The following is a 6,000-nucleotide window of genomic DNA, read 5'->3' on the forward strand; positions in this document are numbered from 1 at the left end:
TGGCAGTCACAGGAATTTTATAATTTTTGTTGATATATACATCCTGTACAATGTTCATGTCCATGCAAATGTGTTGTATAATGTTAAAAATTGTCATATAATTGTTCACATTTAAAATTGTCATATAATTGCCATATACTTGTTGTTTTGTATGTATATGTTTTGACATATTTGCTTCGCTTTTTTACTTTTAGGATGTAAAAAATAGTAACTATATACATTTGTTTTTTGTACATCTTTTCTGATGCTTATGTTGTATTTTTTTTATCCAGTGCATGCAAAATGTATATGGCACTATATAATGTATTTTTCATAATTATTTTTAATGTTTTTGCAGGTGTAATCATCTCCAATCATTTCTACCAATCATGGTATGAATGTTTGCCTATCATATCATATGTGCTTTCACTCCATGGTGGTTTTTCCCTATCACAGCTTACCCAGATGACTAAACAGTTACATCTTCCTTTTTGTAGAGACCTGAACATACTCTAAAAAGTTCAAAACCTGAGAAATCAAAGTGCAGCAGAATGAGGAACAAATTGCACTTAAAAGCAACTGTGCAGGGTGATCTCGGTGATGAAACAGGGGTGATACCAAAGACAGATGTTGTTGGAGACCTGCCAAGTGCATCTTTGCCATCAGCCGATCTGGAAGATATAGCTGTTGATGTTGCTGTCGATGATAAACATGTTGATGAGGATAATGATCAAGAGGGGGTTGCTACTAAGAAGAAAAACCAGGTACTTATCCATCCATAATCCTTTGATTCTCTATAATTATGTTGGAGTGAAAATTTGTTAATTAGTCATAGGTCTGACAGGGTTCACTCCTTTTCTTTTGCTGTTTTTGTCAGAGTTCTCTGTTCAATCGTTCATCTCCTATGAAAATTGTTCGTGTCTGGAAGGGCATGACACCAAAACAGATGGAATTGGTTTCTACATCAGTTTTTGCTGACATTGCTCAGATGAAGTGTTCCAAGCTTGTGCCGGAGCTCTGCCGCTTCTTAATGTCTTGTTTTGATCCTGTAAGATGCTGTCTGGATTTTGGAGGAAGAGGAATAATCCCAGTCAATGCTGAGTCGGTTGTCAGAGATTTAGGTGTCTCTGTTGGCAGCGCTGATGTTCCTTATCACCCAAACGTTGACGCCACTTGTTTGGTTTTGAAGATGTTTGGTATTCACAATGGAGTACACCCAAATGTTTCAACTGTTGAGAAGGAGCTTGGTCCAGAATATCCTGCAGATGATTCATACATGAGGAAATTTGTAATATTCCTTATTAGCTCAGTCTTTGCTCCTACTACTGGGATAAAAGTTAGTCCAAAATGTTATCCGTCAGTTGTGAATATAGAAGCCATAGGTACTTTGAAATGGGCTCAGTTTATTGTTGACATCATATGCCAGACTGCAAGTGCAAAGGATAAGAAGAATTGGTTCAAGGCTTGTATGCGTTATCTCATGGTCAGTATTGTCTTTCGTATCTTAACCTCTATCTTAATCATGTTGAGGACAACACTTAGACGATTTTTCTTTTCTGAATGTGCTTTTTGCAGGTCCTATATGTTGATTCATTGGAAACAGACGCTCTAGATGTTCCACAGGATGGAACTCGTTGTTCAGTTTGGACAAACAAGATGATCACCACTGTATGTGATTTGGACACACGTAGTGATGGTTCATTTGGTGCCTTACCGGTACGTTTTTCGTCATTCTAATTGTACATTTTCGTGTATTGTTTTTTCATCTCTCAGCTAAATGTCCCTTAAATTAATTATTGTACTGATATTCTTCCTTTTGCAGTTGAAAACTTGCTTCAGGGTCAATTTATCATTGTTCATTTCTGAACCTTCGCAAGTTGACATGTTTATAAAACGCCATCTGACGGGCAATCACACAGAAGAGGTGAGCAAATGTACCTCTAGTTGCACTGCAGCATTTTTTTCTACCCTACTGTTCTCAGCATATGTTCTTAAATAGCTTCTTAAACATGTCTATCATTTTTTGTGTCAGCATTTGTTCTTTTTTCGCTAATACTGACAAGAACTTATGTTTTTCCAGTTGGTAGGATGTATATTTGTTTTGATGTGACAGAAAACTTATGTTCTCCAATTTATTTTTTTCCTACAGGATATTGTGAATTGCAGAAAGGCTGTTGTAAGCATGTACACTACTTTCGAAGATGGGTTGGTCACATTCATTCGCTCTCTGGGATGTAACGAAGGCACGACATCAAAACACAATCAAGAAGAAGAAGTGCCATGCAGTAAGAAACAGAAAAGGCGAAGAGTTACTCGTGCTCCAACCAAGGAGGTGCTGGGAGGCCCCAAGGAAAACCAAATTCAGTCCCATGCAGAAATGATGGATGTTGACAACGTTGTACCACAAAATGCAGATGAAGTGGCCGGTGATGTGGCAGACCATAATGCTCAGGAAGATAATTTGAACAAGAGCATTCTTGGACATGAAGTTCCTTTACATGAAGATGTTGTTTGCTTGGATGATCAGTTTGTACATCCACAGTCAAGTAATGTACCTCAACTTACTGAACTAGCAACCCCAAATGCTCTGAACCAGTTGCAGGTTTTATATGGTTCTGCCTCCCAACATACAACTTCCAGCCAAAATGCACAGTCCAAAGATCAAGATTATGATGGTAGTGGTACCAAGTTTGTGTTAATAGGCAGTTCGACAGGGAAAAAGAAGTCAGTGTCATTTGATTTACAGGGAGAAAACCATTTTCAGCAACCAAAATTAAATGAAGACACTGTAGCTTTGAAAGTGCTTGGAGCCCCCATGTGTGGTTTTGGTAATTAATGACAATCCCTATGGACTAATGTTTGCATTGAGTTATATTTGTAGGAGTTGTCCATAGGCAATGCTTGAACCATATGTTGGCTTCAAGGTTGCAATAAGAAGAAATTGATGAAGGATATCAAGTGTCAAGTATGTCTTGAAGATGAAGAATGAAGAAATGAAGTGCAAGTTCAAGATGAGCCATCTCGAAGAGATCCTTTGCTTGAGTCTTGCCATCCATATGGTGATCATGGATATGTGAAGATGCGCCGAAGAAGAAGTTCTCCCATGGTGGATTATGGGGGAGCAATCCACATGGTGGTCATGGTTATGTGAAGATGCGCCGAAGAAGAAGCTCTCCCATGGTGGATTATGGGGGAGCAATCCACAAGACTTCGTCAAGCAAGCACAAGCAAGAAAGGCGTTCCATCTTGTTGAGGTCAAGATCGTCGTCATCGAGCTCAAGTGGAATGCGCAAGTATAAGGTTTGCTCTTGATAGGGTTTGTTTCTCACCGGTCTCATAGTGTAGTTGGAGACCGGTTTATAGTTTAGTTGCCGTACTATCAAGAGGGCTCTCGAGTGAGTAACTCGATCGTATCGTTCGGAGAGAGCTCAAACCTTTGCATCCTTGCATCATCTTTCTTGGTTGTTATTTGGACCTTATCCATGTGATGTTTTAGAGCTTGTGCTTATTCTCATGACAAGCTCTAGTTCATCGAAAACGGATTTCGCATAGATCACTTGTTGCGTTTTCGAGTTTGGTTCATCATCTTTCTTGGTTTTATTTGGATCTTATCCATGTGATGTTTTAGAGCTTGTGCTTATTCTCATGACAAGCTCTAGTTCATTGAGAATGGTTTTTCCATGGGCAACTTGTTGCATTTTCAAGATTGGAGGTTTTACCGGTATGTCTTTTTGAGATAGGTCAAACCTTTCTTCATTTGTTTCTATCCTCCTTTGCTGGACTATGATGTTTCTATGCATATTGTTGTAGAGCTCATTGTTGTGATTTCAACGAGCCCAAGATCATCGAAATCGGAGTCCGGATGCAAAAGTTATGCCCGTTTTAGTTTTGGTGTTTCTGCAGTTTTCTTAGGCCGGATATTTTGGAAATATCCGGGCCGGATTATCCGGGCCGGATATTTCGGAAATATCCGGCCCCCGAAATCGTCTAAGGACCGGAAGAAAAGCAGCTCTGGATAGGGGCCGGATTTTTGGCCGGATTTTGTCCAGGTTTTGTCCACGAGGCCGGATTATCCGGCCCCGGATAATCCGGCCCCAACTTGGGCCGGAATATCCGGCCCGTTTTTGCCCAAACGGCTCGATTTTCTTGGGGGGTATAAATACCCCCTTCTTCCTCCTTGGGCGGTGCTGCTCTCACTCTCTCTCCCTCCATTGTTGAACTAGAGAAGCTTGCTCCATCTCTCAATCCCTCCATGATTCTTGCCCCCATTTGAGGGAAAAGAGAGAGGAGATCTAGATCTACATTTCTACCAATCAAATCCATCTCTTTGTGAGTGGAACTCTCTAGATCTTGATCTTGGTGTTCTTTGTGAATTCCTTTGTTCTTCCTCTCTTATTCCCCCAATAGCTTTTGTAGCTTTGTTGGAATTTGAGAGAGAAGGACTTGAGCATCTTTGTGGTGTTCTTGCCATTGCATTTGGTGCATCGGTTTGAGTTCTCCACGGTGATTCGTGGTGGTGAAAGCAAGAAGGTTGTTACTCTTGGGTTCTTGGAACCCTAGACGGACTCTAGGCCTTTGTGGCGGTTTGTTGGGAGCCTCCAATTAAGTTGTGGATGTGTGCCCCAATCTTTGTGTAAGGCCCGGTTTCCGCCTCGAAGGAAATCCCTTAGTGGAACCGTGACCTAGGCCTTTGTGGCGAGGGTCACCGGAGATTTAGGTGAGGCGCCTTCGTGGCGTTCGGTGTGTGGTGTGAGTACCGCATCTTGGGGTGAGGCCTTTGTGGCGTTGGTGTGCATCGAGCAACCACACCTCAAGGTGAGCCTCTTGTGGCGTTCGGGAGCACTAAGCAACCGCACCTCTCCACCGGAGATTAGCACTCGCAAGAGTGTGAACTCCGGGATAAATCATCGTCTCCGCGTGCCTCGGTTATCTCTATACCCGAGCTCTTTACTTATGCACTTTACCTTGTGATAGCCATCGTGCTTGAAGTTATATATATCTTGCTATCACATACTTGCTTGTATTGCTTAGCATAAGTTGTTGGTGCACATAGGTGAACTCTTGCTTAGAATAAGTTGTTGGTGCACATAGGTGAACCATAGTATATAGGCTTTGGGCTTGACAAAGTAAACGCTAGTTTTATTCCGCATTTGTTAAGCCCATCTCGTAAAAGTTTTAAATCGCCTATTCACCCCCCCCCCTCTAGGCGACATCCGTGTCCTTTCAATTGGTATCAGAGCAAGGTCTCTCATTCTTAGGCTTCACCGCCTTGAGAGTAAAGATGTCGGTTAGGGGATTAGCGCACAATAACTTGGTTATATTTGATGGCACAAATTATGATCTATGGAAAATTTATGTGCTTAATATTTTGCGGCGTATGTCTCGGACATGGAGCGATTTCTTGGCATGGGTTTTTCTTCTCCTAAGGATCCTCAAAATTTATCTCTTGAGGAGGAGAAAAACTCTTGCCTCGATGCTCTTGCTTCTCATGTGTTTTCCATTGTTGTGAGCAATGTAGTTACTTCTTCAATCATGCCTTTTGGGAGCGCTCATGAGTTATGGACAAAAATTCAAGATAAATATGATGTGTCCAATATTATTAAGGATGATTGCATTGCTTCCACTTCCGGCCGTGATGAGTTCTCATCTTCATCCACTTCACCAAAGTGTGTCAAGACACAAGGTAATGATATGGTGAGTGGTGATGAAAATTGCAATGTTGATATTAAGCTTTCTATTGATGATTCTTCATCTCTATCTCAATGCAATGTTTCATCTACGGACTCAAACACATCTAGCACTAGAAATGATTTACATGCTTGTGTTGATAGTCCTTGCATATCATGTGTAAGTTGCTTGAATAAATCTAATGATGATATGCTTGCTTTGTCTTGTGGCCATGATAAAAATGCTTCTATTTCCTCTAGTTGTTGTGTGACTAACATTGTAGAGGAAACCAAAGATTCTATTGGTCAAGACAAGATCTTGAAAGGAGCCTCAAGTAACTCCTCATCTTTATCT

Source organism: Lolium perenne, chromosome 3, assembly GCF_019359855.2.
Source record: "Lolium perenne isolate Kyuss_39 chromosome 3, Kyuss_2.0, whole genome shotgun sequence".
NCBI lineage: Eukaryota > Viridiplantae > Streptophyta > Magnoliopsida > Poales > Poaceae > Lolium > Lolium perenne.